Source organism: Mirounga leonina, unplaced genomic scaffold, assembly GCF_011800145.1.
Source record: "Mirounga leonina isolate KUSES-001 unplaced genomic scaffold, KU_Mleo_1.0 Mir_101664, whole genome shotgun sequence".
In the NCBI taxonomy this organism is placed as follows: Eukaryota; Metazoa; Chordata; class Mammalia; order Carnivora; family Phocidae; genus Mirounga; species Mirounga leonina.
In genome coordinates, this window is record NW_023270175.1 from 9,291,824 (window position 1) to 9,319,561 (window position 27,738).

Genomic DNA, 27,738 nt, shown 5'->3' on the forward strand with positions numbered 1-27,738 from the left:
GATGTTTCCATCCTACGATTTTATATATTAAGAGCTGTATAAGGTCTTAATGTTTGTTACTCCTTGTGGGGGAATTAGGTTTGCTACATTATTCCCATATACATTTAGAGTATTCTATTTTACATCTTAAAGTTGGGTCATCACAGCCAGAAAATTCACACCAAATTGCAGTTCCTGGACACACAGGCCGAGTTGTCAAAATATTCTCATCAGTGGAGTAAATTTTTGCTCAGAGCAAAAACAGCAGGCTGGAAAACACAAATACTCTGTAAGCTATCAAGTAGCCCACACATGAGAATAGACTCATATCACACAGAAATTATGTCTGTGCCATAAACCCCACACGTCCAGGTATGCACACACATGCATATAGAGCTACACGCTTGATGGCATGCCTTTGAAGTCATTTTTTAGAAAAAAATCTCCTTGGCAGAAATCCTTGCCCGCTGATTAGAAAATAGAAGGTATTATCATCATTTGAATTATAGGAACAAATTTCAGTGTGTCAAATGCCAACATAGCAAGAGAATCAAGAGTCACACAGTAACCTTTGATAATGGAACCCATTAAGAAATCTAAGGCTGAGGAAAAGAGTAAGAACCCAACATCCTCATTCATCTCAAGGTGCTGAGATACCAGGCTGAGATCAAAGATCAGGAAGGAAAAACCTCATAACGGGTTCTCCAGGAGGAGGGTTGTTTCCGGAAAAGATTCTGGGAGAGAGTTCTACCAGCCACAGGCAAAGAAGATTCTGAATAAGCACGATTATAGAGAAGGAGATGAACTAACAAGCAACAAGGTCCTAGATTAGGGTGGAATATAGTGATGGCAAAGGCTGAATGGTTTTGTGATGAAGAGTCTACACGACTGAATGAAAAAAATGGGTTAAAGTGATGTGTTTTCCCCCCGTGGTGATTAAGCCAGCTACTTGTGTTCCTTATCTGCTACAGAAACCTGCTCTATTTGTTATTCGTTTTCTCTTGTATCTTCAAGCACTTCCCCATTATTGGGTCTTTCTTCTCTGCCTAAAATTAACCACAAATCCATATGGGCTTCAAAATAATGAAATAAGAAGAAAACAACAAAAATCTTCCTTCAGCCCTGCATCCTCCTCACCTGTCAAACTATCGTTCTCCTTCCCTCAGCAAGTAAACCCCTTGATAAAGTAGTTTATATTTGTTTTCCTCCCTTCAGCTCATTTCAACAATTTAATGAATATTTAATGAGCACCTACTAACTACCAAGTGGTATACAAGGGGCTGCGAACACAAAGACAAATAAATACATGATCCTAACCTTAAAGGACTATGCAGCTAGTAGGGGGGAAAAATGTATAAATAAGTGTTCCACTATCAGAGCTCTAGTCATGCAATCTCAGAAACCAAACAGGTTAGGATACTTTTTTTTTTTTTGCATTAGGACAGATATCCCTCATTATTTGCCTCTTACTACTACTCACTACTCAAAACTCCAGAACCAAATATACTCAGATCACGTGGTGTTCTTTCTGATCTGAACCATCAACTACTACTCACTACTCAAAACTCCAGAACCAAATATACTCAGATCACGTGGTGTTCTTTCTGATCTGAACCATCAACTACTACTCACTACTCAAAATTCCAGAACCAAATATACTCAGATCACGTGGTGTTCTTTCTGATCTGAACCATCACAATACAAACTTGGAAACCAAACAGACTTGGGCAGTGAGGGATGTTTGGTTTTTTAATAAGATGTGAGGCTTCAAATACCACATATAGGTACAAAATAAGTAGTATAACTTCTGCTATAAAACCGAGACTAATTTCACGTTTGACAAACCTAATCCTGGAGATTTTTTTTTTTTAAAGATTTATTTATTTATTTGACAGAGAGAGAGACAGCAAGAGAGGGAACACAAGCAGGGGGAGTGGGAGAGGGAGAAGCAGGCTCCCCACTGAGCAGGGAGCCCGATGCGGGGCTCGATCCCAGGACCCTGGGATCATGACCTGAGCCGAAGGCAGACGCTTAACGACTGAGCCACCCAGGCGCCCCTAATCCTGGAGATTTTAAAACTCTTGGTCCCTCTATCATTCTTGATCCTCTCTTTCACTGCCCTTCATGACAAAATTTATTCTCTACATTTCTGCTTGCACGTCTTACTTTCTTAGCACCCTTTAGTGTCTACCCCTCAAGCCATAGAGATATACTCTATGCCCATGTTAGGTAAAGTGCGGTCCCTGGCCAACAACGTATCATCTCAGAGCTTATCAAAAATGCATAATCTCAGGCCCCACCCCACACTAACAATCAAAATCTGCAACTTAAAAAGATACCTAGGTGTCTCAAAAATACCTTAAGTCTCAATAAATGCAGAAAAAGCACTTGGCAAAGTCCAGTATCCATTCCTGATAAAACTCTTAGCAGGGTAGGATTATAGGGGAACTTCCTCAACCTGAGGAAACTACAGAACCATAGTTTTCCTATTTAGTGGTAAGAGATCAAATGCCTGCTTTCAGTGACGAGGAACGCAGCAAGCAGGTCCACTCTTACCACTCCTATTCAACATATTATCTAGAGGAACTAGCCACTGCAAAAGGCAAAAGGCAAAAGGCTTAAAAAAAAAACCAAAAACCTAAAAAGCGCATAACCAAAAGAAAACTGTATCTACAGATGGCATGATTTTCTATGTCGAGTGCCTCAAGGAAAATACAAAAGAGCTAATAAAACAAGTGAATTTCGCAAGGTCTCAGGATACAAGCTGAACATGTAAAAATAAACTATACTAGCAATGAACAACTGGAAATTGAAATGTAATGTGCCATTTACAGTAGCATCAAATAACAAAATACTGGTCTAAATTAATCTAGGAAAATATGTGTAAGATATGTATGTGGGGGAAAAAAAAAAAAAACCCTGTAAAACATTGTTGGAAAATGTCAAAGAAGACCTAAATAAACGGCGAGATATACAACACTGATGAACTGGAAAACTCAATACTGTCTGAAGGTCAAATCTCTCCAAATCTATCTACAAGTTCAATGTAATTACAATCAAAATCCAAGCAGGAATTTTTTTATACAAGTAGACAAGTTGGCTTCAAAAACATTCATATGGGAAGGGAAAAGAACTAGGATAGTCAAAACAATTTTGAAAAAGAACAAATTCGGAATGAGCCTACTTGATTTTAAAGTTTACTCTATAGCTGCAGCAATCATAGAGTGTGGTATTGGCAAAAGGATAGACCTGCGGATTGATGGGATAGAGTCCAGAAATGGACCTACACAAATACGACCATTTGATTATGACCAAGAATAAAGACAAAGGTGTGTGTATAACTGGATATCCACGTGCAAAAAATGAACTTGATCCATCCATTATACACAAAAATTAACAAAAACTGAATCATAGACCTAAATGTTAAATCTAAAACTATAAAAGATCTATATGGAAACATCATCTTTGTAACCTTGGTTTAGGCATAGATTTCTTACATAACATGACAAAATGTGATCTGTGAAAAAAATGTCAAATTAAGAACTCCAAAAACCACTATTAAGATAACAAAAAGAGGGGTGCCTGGGTAGCACAGTTGGTTAAGCATCTAACTCTTGGTTTGATCTCAGGGTTGTGGGCTCGAGCCCCACATCAGGCTCTGCACTCAGTTCAGAGTCTGCTTAAGTTTCTCTCTCCCTCTGCCCCTCCCTGCATATTCTCTCTCTCTCAAATAAATATACTTTAAAAAAGATAACAAAAAGAGAAGCCATAAGACTCAGAAAAAACATGTGAATAACATATCTCATAAATGAGTTGTATCCAGCATATATAAAATATATGTTACCATATGATGGATTCCAGTTCTAGGTATACATCCAAAAGAATTGAAAACATATGTAGTCAACAAACTTCATATAAAAGTTGATAGCAGCATTATTCATAAAAACCAAGAGATGGAAACAACCCAAATGTCCATCGACTGATGAATGGATCATCAAATGTGGTATATCCATACAATGGAATATTATTCAGCCATAAAAGGAGTAAGGTACAGGCTACAAAATGGATAGTCCTTGAATAAATGTATGCTGAGTGAAAGAAACCAGACACAAAAAGGCAATATATCATATGATTCGATTTATACAAACTATCCTGAGTATGCAAATCCATTAGTCATTGCCAGGTGCTGGGGGAAGAAGAAACGAAGACTGACTGTTAATGACTATGGGGTTTCTTTTTGGGGTGATGAAATTAGATAGTGGTGATGGCTGCATAGTTTTATGAATATACTAAAACCCAGCAATTTGTTTACTTAAAAACGGTGAATTTTATGGGATGTGAATTACATCTCAATTAAAAATATATAAGTAGAAAAACTCAATAATAACAAAGTAATTAAAAATGGGCAAAATATTTTAATAGAAATCTCATGCAAGTTATACAAATGGCAAATAAAGATATAAAAAGATCTTCATATTTAACCATAAGGAAATTCAAATTAAAACCACATTTAGATACCACTGCACACTATTTAGAATACTATAATTAAAAAAAAAGAAAGAACCGATATTCCCAAGTACCAGCAGGGATGCGAAGCAACCAGAATATTCATACATTAATCTTAGACACAGCCACCTTTCGAAAAGACTTTGGTAGTGTCTTATAAACTTAAACATAAAGCATACCATACACCCCAACAGACCCATTCCTAGATACTTACCAAGGTGAAATTAAACATTGTGTTGACACCAAAAAAACCCTGTATACCCTGAAGTGGAAACAACCCAAATGTCTTGAAGTTGTGGGTGGATGGATGAACTGCAATCATCCATAAAATGGAGTGTTAGATGGCAATAAAAAAGAATGAACTACTGATAGAGTCAACAACATGGATGAATCTCAAATGAATTATAGCCAGTGTACAAATGCTTTACAATGTATGGTTCTTTTTTATGACATTCTGGAAAAGGCAAAACCATAGACAGCTAACAGATGAGTGGTTATTGGGCCAGGGGTCTGGGGAAGTTTTGGTTAGGAAGGATCAAGGGGGATTTATGTAGTAATTGAATTGTACACTAAAGAGGGTAACTCTTCCTATATGAAATTTACACCTTAAAAAAGGGGGGAAACATGCAGCTCAATTATTCCTTTCTCTGTGAAACCTTTTTTCATTTTCATTGCCCAAATTCTGTTTGTCCTTTTCTTTTTTTAAGTTTTATTTATTTGAGAGAGAGAGAGCGCACGTGCATGCAAGCAGCCTGGGTGGGGGGCAGAGGGAGAGGGAGAGAATCTCAACAAGACTTCCCTGTGAGCACAGAGCCCCACACGGGCTCTATCCCGTGACCCCAAGATCTTGACCTGAGCCAGAATCAAGAGTCTGACGCTTAACTGACTGAGCCACTCAGGGGCCCCTGTTTGTCCTTTTCTTACAACTTCATTATAACCTTTCTATTAATATCAACCTTTCTATTTTTATTACTTATGTAGGCATCCTTATTTCACATTTGACTGTGACCGTCTTGGTGGTGACTTGTATCCTTCCAATCCTTAGCACAAATGGTCTTTGAGCACAATAGCTGCTCCAGAAATATTTTAAGTGACGGGGGGACGAGGGGGAAAACTTCAAATGTTTGTAAGCCTGGATGAGTGAGGCAATGATGGTACCACTAACAAAGACAAGGAGAAAAGGAAGGCCAAGAGTTAGGTGAACCACACACAAAATGGCATGATGGCCATGACGCCTCGCACTTTCCAATCCACACTACCGGTCACAAACCTTAGGCGGTGGGAAAAATCAGAGCCCAGGCAGAGTGAGCCTAGTATTACTGCATCCAGCCGGGAATCTAGAGAATTGGGACCCCTGAGACAAGTAAGTTAAGCAACCGAAATCCCAACAGGGAAGCCAGTGACCAGAGGAAAACTCCAAATTCCAAGGGTCGCAAAACACAATGCGTTTTTGCCGAGGACGACAAGAACATAAAATAAGGCAGCATCCGTGAATAGCTTGCCGCAGACAATAATGTGAAGTCTAAAGCACAAACCTTAATGACAACAGCAAGTGCATTTGCATAGCGCTTTCTACTTTTCAAACTGCATTCCCAGTCATCTTGTTTGGTCCTTGTAGGTTTTTAATTAGCAAAGTTATTTACATATTATACATATTTATCATCTTTTCCCACCACCAAATAAAGCAATAACATTTCCATAGATGTTTAAGATTCATTTCTTATTAGCTCAATACTCTCAAATTTTCCATAGTTTCCCTTCATATATACAGTTCAGTCCTCTTTTTCATCTAACCTACTTTGTTCTTTATGCCAATATTCCTCCTGCATCTCTTGTTTATCTATAGTATGTCTACTATTGCAGTACATTTTTCTTCATATATATATATACACATATATATATGCTTTTTTATTAGGCTATAACTAGTTTCAGTTGTACAACATGATTCACTCTTTCCATACATCACACAATGATCACAAGTCTACTTAGCATCCATCACTACACATAGTTAGAATTTTTTTTCCTTGTAATTAGAACTTGTAAGATCTACTCTCTTAGCAACTTTCCAATAGACAATACAGTACTAAATACAGTCACTATGCTATACATCACATTCCCAGGACTTACTTAGTTTATACCTGCAAGTTTATACCTTTTGTTAAAGATTTTATTCATTTATTTGAGAGAGAGCAAGCAGGGAGAAGAGCAGAGGGAGAGGAATGAGCAGACTTAAGAGCCAGATGTGGGGCTCAATCACATGACCCTGAGATCATGACCTGAGCAGAAATCAAGAGTTGGTCGCTTAGCCAACTGAGCCACCCAGGAGACCAAGCAGTTTGTACCTTCTGATCACCTTCACCCATTCATCACCAACCCACACACACACTGAGTTTTCATCTCCCAAATTATGATTCGATAACTTTCTTCTTCTCTGCTTTAATAGAACCTGATGGAATTTTTGGTGTATTCGCTAATATCATAAATAATCCAACTAACTCAGAAAGATTTTCAGTGGGATACCTCCAAAGAAGAAGAGCTAAGATATCACCTCCTCCTCTTCATAATCTTCCGTTGAGCAGGTACAGTGTCTCCTCTGAAACTCTGCATTAATTTTTAAGAAGTAGTTTATTATCTTCTGCAAAGTATTACAGCTTTGGCCTGGTACTTCTAGTTCCTGCAACCTCTTAAAGACACCTCAGTTGTGGGGCGCCTGGGTGGCTCAGTCTGTTAAGCGTCTGCCTTCGGCTTGGGTCATGATCCCAGGGTCCTGGGATCCAGCCCTGCGTCGGGCTCCGTGCTCGGCTGAGACCCTGCTTCTCCCTCTCCCTCTGCTGCTCCCCCTGCTTGTGCTCTCTCTGTCTCTCTCCCTGTCAAATAAATAAATAAAATCTTTTAAAAAAAGATACTTCAGTTGTTCTCTTTATTGAGTTCATTTCAATAGTTTCACAAGCAAAGTTCATTTATTTTCTTATAACCCTTTCGTGTCTCACTTGTCCTAAATCCTGTCTTTAGTGTTCTCTGCAACACTACATTTAGTTTTGGAAAATGTTTCCCTGGAGTGCCTGGGTGGTTCAGTCATTAAGCGTCTGCCTTCAGCTCAGGTCATGATCACAGAGTCCTGGGACGGAGCCCCACGATGGGCTCCCTGCTCCACTGGGAATCCGCTTCTCCCTCTCCCTCTGCCACTCCCCCTGCTTCTGCTCACTTGCTCTCTGTCAAATAAATAAAATCTTTTAAAATAATATTTTTCCGGGGCGCCTGGGTGACTCAGTCGTTAAGCATCTGCCTTCAGCTCAGGTCATGATCCCAGGGTCCTGGGATCGAGTCCCACATCGGGCTCCCTGCTCCGCGGGAAGCCTGCTTCTCCCTCTCCCACTCCCCCTGCTTGTGTTCCCTCTCTCGCTGTGTCTCTCTCTGTCAATAATAATAATAATAATGTTTTTCCCTTTTGAGTAGAGGGAAAGCTTTTCATGAGTCATTTATAGTTTTGTCTTTCAATGCTGTGCAGATACTCCATGTAAGTAGTGATTCATGCTACAACATGGGTAAACCTCAGAAACCTTATAAGCAAAAGAACCCAGTCACAGAAGACCACTCATCATAGGATCCCATTTACATGAAATGTCCAGAATGGACAAATCCATAGAGACAAAAAATAGATTAGTAATTTGCCCCGTGCTGGGGGACGGGAGAATTAGGAATTATTGCTAACGGATACAAGGTCTCTTTTGGGGGAGAGATGAAAATCGGATTGTGAGAATAGTTGCAGAACCCTCTAAGTTAACTAAAAAAAAAAAAACCAAAAAGATTCACTGAACTGTAAATTTAAAATGGACAAGCCTTTGGTATGTAAACTACGCCTCAATAAAATTTACCTTATTGTATATTGTATACTGTATTATAACGGTAACACGGTTATAAACAACTGTGATATAAAGACCAAGCTTCAAGCTTCAGAGTCAGAATATACCAGACCCTCCTTCCTCCTGTGACTCAAGGTTGACTTCCTCCTGACTCTGCCCTATCCGTGTAAAGCAACTTGTGCCAGATTATCAGGGGGAACAGCACATTATGAAAATATGTGAAAATTGGCAACTCAAAATGTTTAAAAAGTCTTACTGCACATGCTAACGATGATTACAAATCTCCCATGATTGCCCCGGTAGTGACCACCATTTTGCTTATACAGTCCACATACTGCCAATACTATTCTTCTTTGCCTCACCTTGCTGTTACTACAAGCTCCAAATATTCAGGCAGTATAATGTTTTGGGAAATAGTATAGTCACTAATCATCAGGGTACAAGAATAAGACAGATCTGGATTTGCATTATAGTTCTACAACTTAGTTGTCTAATCCTAAAGGGTTGGCTTGATTTCCCTAAGTCTCAGGGCCCTCCTGTATAAAATGGATGCGTGACAAAACCCACCCCCACCCCCGCCTCAGAGTGTTGTGTTGTTTAGGGGATTTAAAAGGATATTACATGTTACGTACTTACTCAGTGACTGCCAAAAGAATACTTGATACAGAGAACTTCTAGTATGACTATTAAAATAGTGATGAAGCGCAGAAGAAAATAACTGGATTCTTTGGAATTCAAACCTTTGGATTCTTGGCCATTGAAACTTTCTCTCGCATATGCATTACAAAATGATCGACTAGGCAGAAATCTGCCACAATTCCAGCATCTAGAGGAGCATCAACTGAAATTAGAAACCTGTATCATATACTGAAGCTAAACACAAATGAAGCATATATGGTCATACCTACTTCTGCCTCTTTAGTCCCCATGTGGAATGGCTTCATCACGATGCAAGGTACCATGCTTGCAACCAAACAGAACAAGCTGAACAAGTTGGGGAGTGGCATGAGTCATAGTAAAATACTAATTCTACTGCTACTAATTAACAGGGTGGTGGTTAACCATGAGGCTCACAGGCTTCTGTTTCCTGTGAAGAGTAGCTAAGTTTCAGCCTAGGGCCCCTAGATGTAGGCCAGCCAAAATTTTCAACCTGATTGCTAGAATTTAGAACCCCTTCACCCAAGACCTGGGCAAAGAAACAGGAAAACAGATGGCTTGGAGAACCACAGGTCCAGATTTCTTATCCCTCAATTCAAAGGTCTATTCTAGGATCTAATTTTGAGTTCTATCTTCCTATACAGCTCTCTTGGCAATTGCAGAATAAACAGGAAAAAAAGGGGGGGGGGCGGGGAGGCAATTTGCCAGTTGTTATTCTCCAAGACCAATGGAGTGCCAACAGGCACATTCAAGCAAAGGGAGGGGGAAAGCTACCCCCAAGTCAACTCAAACAATGTTACACATATCTCAGTGCTACAGCATTGGTCCTGGGATTCCTAGTATTGCTCAGCTACAAGCAGTTTTGCTAGTGTTGTAGCGAACGCTGGCTGAGGACTGTAGTTTTTGCAAATATTTATGTTGCATAGGCAACATAGAAGTTTCCATAGCAACGCAGCTGGTCTTGAGAAATAAGGAAACATCAGTGTAGCCTTATGGAAGGCACTGGCTCTTGGCATAGAAGCCAAAAGTGTGATTCAAGCTGGGATTATAACCCAGGTGTACTGACCCGCTTCCTAGAATTTTCTAGTATGCCCCCCACTGTTTCATGAATTGGTAACCTGGTATGTGATTTCTTCCAAAATCTGTATTCTGAAAGGGTAAGGAATGTTGCTATTACTAGCTACTTCTTTCTTTCCTTCCTTTTTTTTTTTCTTTTTTAAAGATTTTAAGTCGTATCACCACCCAACATGGGGCTCGAACGCATGACCCCAAGAACAAGAGTCACGTGCTCCACCGGCTGAGGCAGCCAGATGCCCCTGAACTACTTCTTTCTAAGTGGGAAGGGAGCATGGAAGTGTCGGTCAACCGCTATTTCTCGTGGTAGAAGTAGTCCAGTGGTGAGTGAATCTAGGGGTCTCACAAGAGATGACAAGAAAGAGCCCATAGGGGAGTACATGCCCTACAGCTGGGCAAAAGTATCAGTCACTTACACCTTTGGGGTTGTCTTCTTTGGCCACACACCTTGTCTGCATAAACAGCACAGCTAACTACCTGCAGACTTGGACTCCAAACCCAAGAATAGCCATCCCACTGAATGATCAGTAGCCAATGATCTTTCTCTCTCAGAAATTTGAACTAAGGACAGAGACAGCGTGGAGTTTAAGCTGATTTAAGATTTCGTTGTCTGCAAACCAAAGAGACTTGCCTAAGACAATGAGAATAGAAATATAAAAACTTCAAAGGCAACTAGGCAATTGAGAGTTGCCTTAGATTGATGAGGTGGGTGTGGTTAGCAGCTATGCTAATCAGAAGAAGTAGAGGTTTTAGTTTCAACAGAAACAAGCAGGAAACTGATGTCCCAAACCCAGAAGAGGCCAGGATAGCTGGAAAGCCAGAATTAGGGGTTTACAAAATAAGTAGGCAAGAAGGAGGATCACCAGGGATTCTATAGGAAGACGTCCTTGCGCTGCTTACCACTTGCAAAGAACATACAAATGTTCCTAACTGATGGAAGATCCTTCGGATCACAAATAGGTGGTCTGGAGGTAGAACTGCTGAACTCCCATTGGGAGCTTGGTTCACCTGAGAACAGACCACATGGCAGCCCTAGGGAACTACAATGGAAAATACACAGGGCTCCAGTACGACAGAAGAGTAAAAGTAATAACAACTAATGGTGACAGAGCATCTACTATGTGTTTTTATTTTTTTAAGATTTTACGTATTTATTTGAGAGAGTGAGCGAGTGAGAGAGACAGCAGAGCAAGAGAGAAAGAGTGAGTGAGCACGATCAGGGAGAGCAGCAGAGAGAGAGCTGAGCAGGGAGCCCGACACGGGGCTGGAACCCAGGACTCTGGGATCCTGATCTGAGCCAAAGGCAGACGCTTAACCAAATGAGCCACCCCGGTGCCCCTACTATGTGTTTGTACACTGTTCTAAGAGCTTCACACATACGAACACATTCAATCTTCACAACAAGGCACTATTGGTATTATTATACCCCATTTTATAGGTATAGAGAAGTTAAGTAGCTTGTCTAAGTTTGCAGACTTGTACTAAACTGCCTCTCTATTAAGACTAGTTCTTAGGGGCCCCTGGGTGGCTCAGTCGGTTGAGTGTCCGACTCTTGATTTCGGCTCACGTCATGATCTCAGGGTTGTGAGATGGAATCCTGCCTCGGGTTCTGTGTTGGGCGTGAAGCCTGCTTAGGATTCTCTCTCCCACCTTATTATATAAGATAATAAATTTATATAAATACATATATAGGTTTATAGTGGTTTAAGCCACACGTTTGTGATAACTTGTCACAACAGCCATAAAAAATTCATACAATGCCCAAATTAAGTCTTGCTATCCTTTTTTTTTTTAAAGATTTTATTTATTTATTTGTCAGAGAGATAGAGAGAGAGCACAAGTAGGCAGAGCGGCAGGCAGAGGGAGAGGGAGAAGCAGGCTCTCCTCTGAGCAGGGAGCCCGACATGGGGCTCGATCCCAGGACGCTCGGACCATGGACCCAAGCCAAAGGCAGCCTCTTAACCAACTGAGCCACCCAAGTGCCCCAAGTTTTGCTATCCTAAGGGAGTCCTACCCTTCACCTTGTGATAATTATCTTAACTGCAGAGCTAAGCTTTCATTTCCATCAGGATCGCTTGAATATGGTCACAATGCAGGTTCCTGAACTCCCAATCCCAGATGGTCGGATCGAATTAGTCTTGCGGGTTGAGACTCCAAAATCTACACATCCTGACAAGTACCTACAGGTGATAATCCAGGGAGTAGAAGGACTACACTTTTTAGAAAGACTAATATTGTCAATGTACGTGGACCTTACAGAAACCTTGGCCCAACCTGTGTATGGCTGTATGCACGGCCCCTACCCCTCTCCTATACTACTGCTTCCTTTCTGCTTGGAACTCCCCTGGTCTTTACCACTAGCATCCTCTAATGGATTAAACCAAGTCCCAAATCTACACACTCAGGTCTCTCTTGTCACTGGCTGTAAAATCGCTCCCAGGGAATGTTGTTCCCTGTCCTCTGTTTCCTACATCCCTCCCCCCCACACTCATTGTGCACCTACAACTGACCAACGTCCAGCTATTTTCTCTCTTTTTCCTCCAGGTCTCATAACTGCAAAATCATTTCTTAAATATGGTTGCTATACATACCTGGTTGGCATTCCTTGTTGTGACCGATCAAGCATCCAGTTGTGGGAACTTTCATCGTGGTTGGACAAGCCTACAACCCTTGAATAAATGTGTTCACCTGACTGTCCTTTGCCAAAAGCTTTGACATGAGATGCTATCAACATATCCTGTTCCACTTTGAAACAGGAATTCTCAAACATGACTGTGCAAAAGAATCACCAAAGAGCTACTTAAAAATGAAGGTTTGTGCCTATGTGCTGAGAAATTCTAAGTTAGAGGGGCGCCTGGGTGGCTTGGTTGGTTAAGTGTCTGACTCTTGGTTTTGGCTCAGGTCGTGATCTCAGAGTCATGAGATGGAGCGCTGCACGGGGCTGTATGCTGGGCATGGAGGCTGCTTAAGGTTCTCTGCCCATCCCTGCCCTCCCTCTCAAAAAGAAAAAAGAAAGAAAGAAAGAAAGAAAGAAAGAAAGAAAGAAAGAAAGAAAGGAAGGAAGGAAGGAAGGAAGGAAGGAAGGAAGGAAGGAAGGAAGGAAGGAAGGAAGGAAGAAAGAAAGAAAGAAATTCTAAGAGGTAGTTCTCAAAAATTTGCATTTTTAAAAAATTTTTTCTTAAGATTTTATTGATTTGAGAGAGAGAGATAACGAGAGACAGCACAAGTGGTGGGGAGAGGCAGAAGGAGAGGGAGAAGCAGACTCTGCACTGAGCAGGGAGCCTGACGCGGGGCTCGATGCAGGGCTCGATCCCAGGACCCCAAGACCATGACCGAAGCTGAAGTCAGACACTTAACCGACTGAGCCACCCAGGCTCCCCCAAAATCTACATTTTAAATAAGCATTCCAAGTGATGCTGATGAAGGTGGTCCACAGACCAGACTTGGAGAAGCACTGCCGTAGGGTGAGTTAATTAACTTTTATGAAACTAACATTGTATCCCTTGGATCAATTTAGGGATGGAAATACTGCAACCTTTGTGAGACCCTAAAATGTTTGCTTAAGACACTTCCCCCTTCCCTTGGTGCTCATTCAAATGTATTCATTATACAAGGCACCCAAATTATCTCACTGTGAATCCTGTCTCTCTCTAGACTTTAAAGATCATCATAACATCATTCTTTTAAATGTCACGAAGACACTTTTTCTTGGAATACGAGGCTTAATGAAGGGTAAAATATCACTTTTGAGATACATGATGCTTGGGAGGCTATTAAGTGGAGTAAACTCAGGATGAAATTCTAATATAGATAGGTCTAAAAGATATATTTTGTAATGTAAAACACAGGCCAACCACCGTTGTGACTAACTCCCATTACTGTCACCTCTATGGAGAAGAGTGGCATAAGGGGATTACAATAGGACGGGGGCAATGTTGTGTGTTTATAAAACTCCATTTGGCAGATTTTCCTCTGTGAAATGTCTCCTAATTTAATCAGTGTGAACATTTGCCATTTTCAGCACTCTGCATCTTGACTGATTGCCCAATCTGCCTCTTCCTCAATTGTTATCGAGCCATTTAGAGGAGGAAAATAGCATTAGCCTGCAAAAGAAATTACTCCCTGGAAAGGTCAAAGTAACACGATTTTTGTTCTATTTCAAAAGAAGAGATGGAAATTCTAAACGGCGCAGCCCTCGATCCCACCTCTACAAAGTACAAATGCTATTCTAAAAGTTGGTCTCTGATGCTCATCAAAGCCCATTAAAACGCATCAGATTGTACTTATTCAGTCAAATCCTTTCAGTGTATAAATTACTCTCAGGGACTTGGAGAGGTTCAGTAACTCTTTGAGGCCCTGGTTGGTGAGTAAGTACATCACAGCAGTCATTTCTCAATCGACCCTGTGGCCTAAATGTGTTAATGCACTCCCCAGGGGACAGGCTGGCTTAATAGTCTAGTCATCTATTCCTAAAGGACTTAAAAATGGATGTCATTATGGTGACACTCTTCCTTTCAACACAGATCTTAAGCCTGCCACACGATATTACATTGAAGATATTCTAATTCTCAGGATGAAGCTTCTTAGGGCTAAGATTCACATGCTCTTACCAGCTCAGGCTCCCGGCCTCCATTAGGGCAAAAGAAACTCTCCAACAATGAAACAATTGGCATTTCAAACCTTCTCAACAGCTGATATTTCATCCTAATGAAATATCCTAGGGAAACAATTAGGATAGTTTAAGCATTTAAACAATATGGGAGTCGCAGGGCAAGTTTTAGAGTGGTCCTGAGTCTTACACAACCTTGGAAATTTGCTTCAGGGTGAAGCCTTTGTGGGGTGATACAGAGGGAGGAAATTCAAGTTGCTGGGGACCTAAGGATGAGAGACAAAAAGAGATACACCGGAAAGACTCCTCCCCAGGCCTTTCTATAAAAACACAGTCTTGTTTCATATATACTGGTTAACTGACTTCTATGTATAAATTGGAAAGCATATACATTAAAGTGAAAGTTGAAAAGGAAGACTCAAATAAAGTGCTTGGTACCTCAGGGGCCAATGGCAGACCACCCCAAGAGGCACCCACCCACAATGGCATATAGATTTTGAGCTGAAAACAATCAAGATCCAAAAGACTGAGGAAGAAGCTCTGATCGGCCCACAACCCCTCTCTCCCAACAACTGCCAACAAAGAATTTAAAATAAAGGCTCTAGAAAGAGAGCTATCACCATAGACAACTACATTATAAGAAGAACTGGAGGTGGTAGATAGGGAACAATTGAGAAAAGTCAGTTTGTTAAAATTCCTCTCTAGGTCCCATGTTTGCTTCTGTGTGGCCCAGCAAACATTTCCCCTTTTTCATCTTGCTGTGAGTTGCATTTCTGCTCTTTGAAGTCCCAGACCTCCTTCCCCCTTCTCCTTAGTTCGGGGTGACACATATCTCATTTGGCCTGTTTTGGGAATTTCCTGTGTGTGTGGATTTCCCATAGGTAGGAAATTTTACTTTCTACTGTTAATCTGTCTCATGTCAATTTAATTCGTGGTCTATCTAAAAGAACCTTGGACAGAGGAAAATTCCACCCCATCCCCACCCCACCTCCAGACATTACTAACCTAATGTAATTCCTAGCTCTTCAAACGTTGGCTTTTTTCCCCCCACCTACAGGGTGTCTCAAGTTCCTTGATACCATTTTGTCCTCAGCTACTATTTTGAGTACAAGTATTAATTTTATATTCATTTATTTACACTCCCACATTATTCTTAGAAGGAGTTAAAGGACAGGTATTCATGATCTATTTTAAATCTTTGTTAGTTACCTTGAGTATAAAAGACCTGAAGACAGTAGTATTTTCTTAACCCACACAGTTTCTTCCTTCCTGGGCCTCCAAACTTCTAACAATTGCCTGTCACCTCTGTCTCGAGCAGCTCTGAACCACCATTTAAAAAGTACACAAGCCTTTCCTCCTTCCACTTTTGTCTCCCCTAATTTTATTGTGTCTCTCATTTACTCATCAAGTCTATTCCCTTTGGACATAATCTGGTTTTTTTACAGAAACTACCCACAAAGAATTTCAAACAACGCGCCTCAAAACACATGAAGACTATTCATTGCCATGATTTTCACATAACCTTGGGTTTTTACTTTTATGTACGGGCACTCTCTGAACATTGAATCTATGTTTGCGTATCTTTCCTCCATGGCTGAAGCTGTTCACACAAAATAAACTGGCAAGCATAAAATGAAATTTATTACAGTTCATCATAAGAATGGTCAAATATACCTTATCTGCTACAGCATGGTTGAATTGTTTGCATCATTTAGACATGGTGTTAACTTTAAGAGAGTCCAGGAGATTACCAACAGCATATATTTGCATGCTATTTTACAATTCATAAGCCCTTTCACACACTGGGGCCCCATTTAAGCTAGGAAGGATTAGGGATCAGAGAAGTAAATTGATTTGCCAAAGATCACAAAGCTAATAAGTATCGGAATATGTAACTTTCACCTGGCATTTGGAAATGTGTGAATACACAGATTAGATGAGTACACAAGACAAGAATCCTTGAGAAAATCATAACCAAGGGCCTGGCATAGCATCATTGTCAACTTTCAATAAATATTAATGGACAATGGACCCAAACTCATTTTGAGGACACTTGGTGTAGTAAAAGGCAGCCCATGAAGCTTTAACTCCCTGCCGAGACCATAGCCCCATTTGGAGGCTCAAGTAAGGAAGAGGCCCCATCACCCTAGTCATTCAGTGACTGGTTCCAAGGTCATAGGCAACTATACACAGCTTGGACACAGGAAGGCCGAATACCCGGGGCTTCTTTGAAACTCAGCCCAACAGAGATTGCCCAAACCAGGGGATGTTTAACGAACTAGACTATAACTTCTGTTAGACAGGAAGTTAGGTACACACAGAGCTTAGGTTGTATTCCAAACAATTGTATCCTAAAATCTTGCGGGAGAACAAATGGCTTTTAGAAAAAATAAATGGGCCTTGAGGAGAATAGACGGGAAATATGACAGTTTTATGACAGTGTCTGGTTGGGCGATTTCGTATCCAGGTGCTGCTTTGTGCTAACTTATCCTCTTCGGCCATAAGAGTTAGTCTTCCTCATTCGGGAAACTTCCAGGGATGGGGATTTATGCCATTTGAATTCTTTTTGGAGGCTTTGCTTTTAGGAAGATACAGGGAGTTAAGAAAAAACCTCTTCCTGCAGCTGTTGTTTCTTCAATGTCTTCAGCTGAAAATAATCCTTATGCCGCTGTGACATATTCTAGACCCCTTCGGCGCATAACCTTTTGTCCATTGGCACTGCAGACCCCCTAATTAACTAAGGAGACTCTTTTAATTTTCTCTTCTCTGATAGAACCTTTTGGAAATCAGTTATTCCCTAGGATCCATAAACATTCATTGGTAGCTGGTCAAGGATACTCGAAGAGGAAAGAACATCTTTTACTATCTTGGACAAATAAGGGTCTATTTACCTTGTCTCTAAAAGTATCCTGATATTTAGAGCTCCTCTAAACACCTAAAATACTAGCATAACAAGTTTCAATGGGATATAACTGGGTGATAGATTGTAATATGTGTGTGCTTTTTGAAAGGAGGGTGAAAGATCATGGCTAGAAAATTTGTTTGACCAATGGCCTGTAACACTGAAATGGAAAAGTCAAATGCATATGCATTGCAGTGGTAAGGAAAGGATGTCTGTGGAGGAAATACTAGGATTCCTGAGAGTTCTTTCTACCGTGTCTTTAACATATTTTCTACGAGAGCATGTTTCTGAATTCACAGTGAAAATAAATAGCAATATATAGTTCAGTATTCAAATATCTGCTTGATAAAAGAGCTTTTCAGAATGTACCCTTGGTGACAGGAAAATACAATCAGGAAATTTATTATGCAGAATAATGACCATCCTTAAGACATCCAAGATCTAATAACCAGAAATTGTGACTATGTGACCATATGTAGCAAAAGGGACCTTGACGATGTGATTGAGTTAAGGATCTTGAGATGGGGAGATTATCCTGAATTATCTCGGTGGGTCCAGTGTAACTACAAGAGTCCTTACAAGAGAACAAGGCAGGCAGGAGAGTCAGAGCAAGGAGGTATGACAGAAGAAGCAAAATGGGACTGATGTGATTATTCGAAGAGGGCAATGAGCCAAAGAATGTCAGATGACTCTAGAAGCTGGACAAAACAAAGCACAGAGTCTCACCTAGGCGCTCCAGAAGGATCACAGCCCTGCTGACACCTCAATTTTAGCCCAGTGAGACATGTCATTCTCCCGACCTCCAGAAAAGTAAAATAATAAATCTGTGTTGTTTTAAGCCACTTCAGCATGTGGCAATGTGTTATAGTAGTGATAGGAAATGAATATAGTATTACTTATTATTCTGTTGATACTTTCACTTCCTTAAATCAGGGCTTGCTTATTCTTTAAGTTTAGTCCTTGGCAACAAGTATGAGGATGTGACAGTCAGATTATTTTGCAGTGAAAAATACCATTCTTATTCATTAATGTCTCCATAAGACTTCAAACCATAATTAAAGACCAAAAAACCAGCTCGTTCATTTGATGTGGAACAAAAGCATAATTTAATTGTTTTTTCTTCCCCGATGCACCCAATACACAAATTTAAGACCAGAGTGAAAACTTTACATGTTAGAACTCACATCCTAAACATAGAAAAGGAAACCAAAGTCCACCAGAGGATTTGGCATTGCCCTTAGTTTACAACATAGAGGGATGCCTGGTAGATGAGGACATAGCCTCTGACCTTTCAGAGCAAGATCTGCTTCTGTGCCTGAGCAGACTAGGACCATCTAGGCCACCGGTAGAAGGAAGGGCCTCATTCACCTGAGTCCCAGACTGGAATGACCAGCTTGGATAAAAGCCTGCCTCCCAATAATACTGCCCCACCTGTTGACCCTGAGCATGACCCAATTTCTGATTCAAGGATCTACAAACATAAAATGCCCCTCCACAACATGATTTGACTATATCCAGGAAGTTCCCACAACCAGCTTAAACATCGCCTCTTCCCACCATATACTGACCCAGAATTTGTGTCCCTTTACAACCCGGACTCTACCCCAAACCCGTTTGTTCCCAATTTCAATTCTCCATTGACCCAGCGCCACGATTTTTCCCTAGGTCAGACAATTGGAAATAGATTAGCCTTGAACATTAAATATATTACAATTTATGCAGCAAACATTAAGATAGCTAGTGAACACAGTCAATGTTCTCAGCAGCTGTACCTAGCAAATGAAGAAGCTAGAACGTCAATCAGGTCACCTTGATTCCAAAGCTCCTCCCTTACACGCTATTGTATATTGTCTTTCACTCAGACAATCCCAAGTAAGGTCAGAATCTACCAATAGTAGAGAATCATTCGATCCTTGTGCCCACACAAGGTTGTCAAACTCTAGAACTCCAGTTCTACCATCTTCTGCCTCAACATTGTCCCCCCAACTCACTTCCTAGATTACCTTAATTAATATGATAAACTTTTACATGCTAAATATCACTACTGTGGTTTGCATTTCTGCAGTTTACACCCATAAGGCAAAGCAATGATGAATGTAAGCATTTCATGACATAAAGCAAGTGCATATTATAGTGATGCCTTTCAATGCCGCCCAAAGAATCTGAGAACAAAGCTGCCTGCTTATAGGAATGACTGTGTTTATGAAATACTTGAATTAATATCCTAGAAATGAAAGAAAGCTTTTGGGGTACTGTCTGATACATCCTACAAGCTGAAATTCAATGGGTATTTCACAACAACTCTTTGACCCAGAGGGAGGCTCAGTGCCTGAGCCAATGCATACTTAATACCACTAAAGAAAAATGTTCATTGTCCTTCCAGTTAGGAGATAATTTAGTGGCCAATAAAAATTGAGAAAATCACTGTGTATTGAAGGTTGATGGGACCCAGTAAATCTTGTGATTACAGAGTTAGATTTTTCTATAATGATACTCTCTTTTGGAATGGAGGCTGAAAAGAAACATTAGCCATTTCTTCAGGAAGAGTTTGGAACAGATTAGGAGAGAGGTGGCAAGCTTTACCATCTTTCCTTCTTATTATCATCATATCCCCCCACCCCCAGCTGTTTTGCAATGTGCTACATGAGAGCAGTTTATAGGAGTGGTTAAGAACTGGATAAGAACTCAAGGTTTGGAGTCAAACAACCGTAGATTAAAATTCCAGTTCTGCCATTCCAAACGCATGAGCCTATGGAATAGTTAGTTTCTGTGAACCTCAAAATGTTGCTGTGAAAATTAAGTAACGCAACAGGGTATCTGCCATATCACTATTCTGAAGAACTTTTGTCGTTTCCCCTCCATCAGTAAAATATCTTCCAGAGGTAGAGGTTGTGGGGCAATTTTGTAAACCAAAGCCAAATTGTAGAGCTGCTCTTCTAGTAATTGACAAAATCTATCAGAACTATATTTAGCGTAGTGTGGTCTGTCACTTTTGTTTATGACAGAGTGACCACTACTGGGCTTGTCCTCCTGCGGTTAAAAACAAACAAACAAACAAAACTACAAAAGGACAAAAAAGGTGAAACATCTGTTTTTATACACATGACAATAGATGGTGCAGGTTGGAAATCCTTGGAATGAAAATAATAAATGGGCCCGAGAAATATGCCTATAGGTCTCATTATGTCTTTGGCCGAACAGGAAGTTGTTCATGCACAAGGGGACACTCTGTGAGGACAGGCAAGGGACAACTATAGGGGAGTTACAAGCTGAACAATTCCCAGAGCTCACATAGGATTGCAAAATATTCTAGTTCTCATCAGCTAGCAGGGACCGGCAAACACTTTCATTAAAGGGCCAGATAAATACTTTAAGCTCTGTGGGTCACAAATGGTCTCTCTCACATAATCTTCTTTTTTCTTTTTAAAATTACCCTTTAAAGATGTAAAAATAATCCTCACCTCTCAAGCTGTTCAAAGTCAGTCCACGAGCTGGATTTGATCCACAGGTTGCAGTTTGCTGTATTTTCAGCTAGATTGTAGACACCTCTTTGAGCACCAGAGTATTCAGTGGAGACCAAAAAAGGTTACCCCTTAGTAATAGCATTAAAGTAGACATGGAATACAGTATATTCTTTTGACTCAGACTAACAAAGCCTAAACACAAACCAAAAATGAATAAAGAATAAGGAACAGTTATAAGAATAAAAGAGAGAATGTCACTAAAAAATCCTACTGATATTAATAAGGTAACTAGACAATATCAACAATATTATGCCAATAAGTCCTCCAATCAGATGAAATGGGCAAATTCCATGAATGACACCAATTATAAGAACTGACACAGGAATAAATAGAAAACCTGAATAACCTCACAACTATTAAAGAAATTGAATTCATAACTGAAAACCTTTGCACAAAGAAAACTTCAAGCCCAAATGGCTTCTTTAGTGAGTTCTATGAAACATTTTAAAAATGAGTAATACCAACCCACAAATACTTCCAACAATTAGAAATAAGAACATTGAACCCATTCTATGAGGTCTGCAATACTCCTGTACCAAAACTAGGCTAAGATACTACAGAAAAGAAATTTATTCACTAATATCCATGAAAACAGAAAGTACTAGAAATACTGAGTCAAGCAACACATAAAAAGTATAATATATCATGATCAATTAAGCCTTATCCCAAGATTAAGATTGCAAGGCTGCCTCAACGTTTGTAAATCAATCTATGTAAATCACCATAGGACCAAACTAAAGAAGATACCATCTCAATAGATGCCCAAAAAGCACTCTTAAGACATTCAACACGCATTCATTATAAAAATTCTCATTAAAAGGGGCACCTACAAGAAACCCACAGAAAACATCATACCTAATAGTGAAAGACTAAATGCTTTCCCCCAAAGTCAGAATTTAAGGCTGTCCACTCAACACTTCTCTTCAACCTTCTACCTGATGTTCCAGCGAGTGAAATAAGAAAATAAAAGGCATATATTTTGGTAAGGGTCAGGTACTGTTCTAACAGCAAGGATGAGTTTTGTGTATTAATTTTTTTGTCTTGAGCTTGAAGCTTGTGGACTTACTGAACTCAATTATCCTAGCACTTTTTTTGGTAGATTCTTTAGGGTTTTCTAAAAGACAATTTTTCCTTTCTAATATGATTTTATATTTTATAAAAAGTACAAAAATAGACAAAACTCATCTGTGCTGCTAGAGCAGCGTCTGGTACATGGCAAAAACTCAGTAAATATTAAGTTTCTATTTTATTTGACATAAATATTTGAAATGGAAAACAACAGTTACGCAACGTTGTAGTATACATATACCTTATGCTAATGCCTTCTCAAATTCTTGAAATATCCAAAATGATTCTACAAGTCATCTGTTGGGTTTTCTGTAAAAGAAGTTTTTCTAAGGCTAAGAAGTTGTTTTAGCCTTAGTTGACGTATATGATTAAACTAACTCACACTAAGTTATTAATGTTGTGCTCTAAGTGATTTTTTTAACATTTTATTGAGGCATAATCTACAGATGATGAAATATACCAATCTTAATTATACAATCCAATCAGCTCTGACAAATTCATACAACTGTGTAACTAGCACCCTTATCAAAATATAGAACATTGCCAGAATGCCAGAAAGTTCCATGGTGCCCTATCCCAGTCACCCTTTTCCCACAGAACAGCTATTGATCTGCTATTACCACAGATTAGTTTTCCTCATTTTTAGAATGTCCTATAAAGGAAACTATACAGTGTTCTCTTATTTGCCTGGCATCTTTCAGCATAATGTTATTTTTTAATTTTTATTAATATTTTGTTGCAATAAGAAAACATAAGATGTACCCTCTTAACAGATTTTTAAGTGCACAATCAAGTATTTTTAACTACAGGCACAGTGTGGTACAGATCTCTAGCCCCTATTTGTCTTGTGTAACAGAAACTTTATACACAGCAACTCCCTGTTTCCACCTCCCCCTAGCCCCTAGGAACCACCATTCTACTCTCTGCTCCAATGAGTCTGACTACTTTAGATACCTTATGCAGCATTTGCCCTTCTGTGATTACTTCACTTAACATAATGTTCTCAAGGTTCACCCATGTTGTCCCATATTGCAGAATATCCATCTTTTTAAAGGCCAAATAATATTGGATTCTATGTATACACCTCATTTTCTTGATCCATTCAGTCAGCTTTTGATGGGTATAATTCTTTTGGATAAATACCTAGAAGTGGGATTGTGGGCTCACCTGATTGTTTTAATTTTTTGAGGAAGCTCCATATTTTTATAGTGGCTGTATCATTTTGCATTCCCACCAACAGTCTGGAGAGGGCAAAATAGAATTGCTTAACCTGAAAAAATGAATTCGCCATAGAATGCAGGTCCTAGTAATCAAGGAAAGATAGGTCCTCCTATCTCACATGATAAGTAAGAATATAGATATATGTCAGGGTAATATTTTCAAATGTTAACCTTAGTTCCTTTCGTCTAGTCACTCAGAACCACCAGACAATCCCCCATCCTCCAAGTAGCAAAGCTATCCTCTAGTCATTACTTTATGTGAGGGATAGAACAGAAAGGAGATACAAAACCTAGATTTAGTCTCTAGAGATCTTAGAGAACAGAGGAAGCTCCAGGCATAGACAGGAGTTTGGAGAGAAATGTCAGGACTTTCATAAATCTGGATTCCTCTCTAAGAGCCCAGAGAAAATCCACAAACCAGGGGGGAGGTGGAGGGAAAGGCTTTGGTGAGATGAACAGTGAGATCAGAAGGGTAGAGAGAGGGAGAAGGCAGGATCTGAGGAGACCGGAACATAAATGAGGATTTCACAGCAAAGGGTGACTATGAAGAGCACTGTTACACTATCTAGGAGTTTCGTGGAACCATTCTGCCCACACTTGACCTTAGCAAGCAGAGTCTGTTAACCATACATGATGGCAGTCCTTCTCAGCATATCTTATAAACTCTCAACAAACACCAGCACCTCACCCAGTGACTACCAAGTCTGGCCAGCGGACTACTCAGTATGGACAACATCTTTAGCAGTATCCAAGGACAGCAGGGAACCAAGAGAAAGGCACTGGCATTGTGGTGGTGTTCAAGAAAAGCTCTCACACATGTAACTGTCAGCTAAGGGGAAAAAGATCCTCCTCAAGTCAGGAAATTGGTCAAATGCTCCTAACCTCCAATCTCTCCTCTCATGAAAACAAATAATCATCTGGTCAACCAACCAACTTCAACGAAAATCAAGGATTTTCTTTTCCTTTCTCAAACTACTGGGATCTGAACGCATTATAATTACACAACCCCAAGGCAAAACTCATAAATTTTGACTGGAAATTAAGGACTACACTACTATGGAATGTGACTGTAGGGTCCCTATTTCTTTCAGGACTGTCATATATGACAGGTGACAGATAGAAGGCAAGAACATATGCTTTGCAGCAGGCACAGGTAATAATCCTAGCTCCAGTCCTTACTAGATGTGCATCATTAGACAAGTTACTTAAAACCTATGAGCCTCAGTTTCCTCATCTATAGTGGGCCTGACACCACTTTCCTTGCCAGGTTGTAGTGAAAAAATAGAGACAATCATCTGACACTTAGTACTAAAATCACCTATTACAATGACTGGCACATGGAAGACATTTAGTAAATGGAATTATTAATGAAAAATCGTTCTGCCAAAGTGCCACCATTAAAACACTCACTCCTTTGGGTTAATGAGCTACTCACTTAAACAGAGTCATTGCTAGCCAAAGTTGTAAAATACATAATGTGCCTTTAGCACCTACATTTAGACTTTCGTCTTTATGCCCTTCTGTCCTTAAATCAGTATTTTGTTAGAGAGAGAGATCAGAGAATACTTGGGAGAAAATGGAACACAGAAAAATTCCCAATTCTAGTTTAGATTTGTGACTTTGGAAGCTGGGTGATAGACGTGACATATTTAAGAACTTATTTTTCCCGAAAATGGAGCTGGACCAGGCAGACAATATAAATTTCCCTGATGTTATGATAGAGTTAGTGCATTATCATGTAAGTAGTACTCTTCAAATATGACTAAAAATATATATGTGTGTGTCTTCCCCCAACTTCACATATTTCTGATTACCTTAATCATTCATTACTTTCTCAAACATTACAACATAAAAATGAGGAATGGCGTTTAGTTAAGAAAATTTGCAAGAGAGAACATAATAATGTGGAACAGCTGCAGCTATGAATTTTATGAATGCTTTGTTGAAAATAACATTAAATGGTAAAATCAGATCACAGATTAACTCTGCAGGGTTTCGTGCTATGCGCAAAATGCATCATTCTTACTTAGCTATGATGAGAAGAACATGAAATACCTTGATTTTTATTGGGTAGAAATCATCATCATCATCATGATATCTTTATTGAGGGCCTAGTATATAGAAGGTAATGTGCAAAAAGCTATAGATATGAAGATAAGGTGCCTACATTCAAAGAACTTAAAAACAATTCAGGAAACCAGCGGTATAGACAAATATGAAAGCACAGTATCAGGGTCAGAGTTGATTGGTAAGTATTCCTTGTTCTCATGCACTATCTAATTCCTGAGCTTTGGATCCCTTCTCTACATCAAGTAGATATCCCGACACCCCACCTCTCCACTGGGTTTCTGACATTAGTAATACACGTGTAAGGCTTTTCCAGCCAAATTTTGCAAAATTATGTCCCAGAAGCCAAATGGGACCCAGAAACAGATTTGCCACACTATCCATATTTTCAATTTGCTCGTTGACTTAGCTGTACACATTTTCAAATTGTTTTGTTTCACTTTATAATTCAGACTTCCAGTTTCGCTTGCCATATCAAAAGATCTGGCAAGGCTAGAGCCATTTTCCACTTTCCACAACACTTAACTGTTCCTAATAGAAGCCCTCTAGACAGGACCTAGGAACTCTACTTCTGTCATAGACCCCACCACTGTTTTTTGTTCCTTATACCTGACCGGCTCCACTCCTTTACCTCTCAGTCTCTAAAGGCACTTCGGGGGTGCCTGGGTGGCTCAGTCGGTTAAACGTCTGCCTTCAGCTCAGGTCATGATCCCAGGGTCCTGGGATCGAGTCCCACATTGGGGTCCTTGCTCAGTGGGGAACCTGCTTCTCCCTCTGTCTGCCACTCCCCCTGCTCGTGCTCTCTCTCTTCTGACAAATAAATAAAATCTTTAAAAATAAATAAATAAAGGCATTTTGGTGTGCCCTATGACCTAGCTACACTCCCATACTTGGCAAGAAATCTCACAGTGGCCTTGTTCTGACAGTTTCTACCTTGGTCCTCCTGCCATGTTCCTTGTTTCAGGAATCCTTCTTGCACTGGCATTTCCTGACTGTTGACTTCTTGCTCCTGCCCCATCTCTACAATATTTCTTATTGAAACCTGTACCCACAAAGTGTTGGCTCAGACCTTATTTAAATTCTCTGAATGACTGTTAACTTTCCTGACACGGGATTTAGGGCAATCAGTAGTGATGAGAACATATGTGGGGAAAACGACTTAATGGTATTCATGGATAATCTGACAGAGTAAGTTCATGAGCCTCTAAGCCAAAACTTCAACAAAACCTCTGTTTCCCTTCAAAATATGTAAGAATAGGCAACAGTGAAATCCCCAGTGGAAGTAATTCATTTGGGCAAGGATAATAAAGGACAATGAAAACTATGAGGTGATAGGTTGATGGGGAACACCATACCGATATGGTGTCAAAGTATCACCCCCGCGGATTACTTGCTGGCTTAACAGGTAGAAGAGGGTCACTTTCCAGTAGAGGAAGAAGGCAGTCATCACATTAAGCCAGTGATCTTTTCCCTAATACAGACATCACATCATGTCTCTGAATATCATGCAATAGACAACACACAGCCTCACCCATGATGTAACATAGCTCTATAAAAAGCATTTAACCCAAATCCAGTAAACTTGGGCGCCTGGGTGGCTCAATTGGTTAAGCGACTGCCTTCGGCTCAGGTCATGATTCTGGAGTCCGGGGATCGAGTCCCGCATCGGGCTCCCTGCTCGGCAGGGAGCCTGCTTCTCCCTCTGACCCTCCCCCCTCTCATGTGCTCTCTCTCTCTCATTCTCTCTGTCTCAAATAAATAAATAAAATCTTTAAAAAAAAAAATCCAGTAAACTTTAGTTCTAAATTCTAGTTTTTAGAACTATAAGGAATAGAGGAACAAGTTCAATCACACCACAGGGAAAAACAGGTGACACCAAAATATAACTTATTCTAAAGAACAATATTCCCATCGAAATCATGGAAAGGAAGGGGTGGGGGTGAGTTACCTACATATGAACAGAGAGAGACTGATGCTTTTAATTAAATGAGGGGCAGGAAACGCAGCACATTTTCAATGTAAGTGAACCATGGTTGGATCATTCACAGAAAGAGAAATGATTGGCATAACATCTAAGTACTGGGAAAGCTGTGATTATAGATACAGGTGGTGACTAACTCAGAACAGTTCACCTTGAAAACATCACCAAGGAACTGATTAGACATTAAGTGAAGTGCTCCAGGATTTTGGGTCTCTCTCACTTATCCTATCCTTCACTAATTCCTGCTCACCAGGGATCAGCTCGGCCATTCCCTCCCCAGTTTACTTT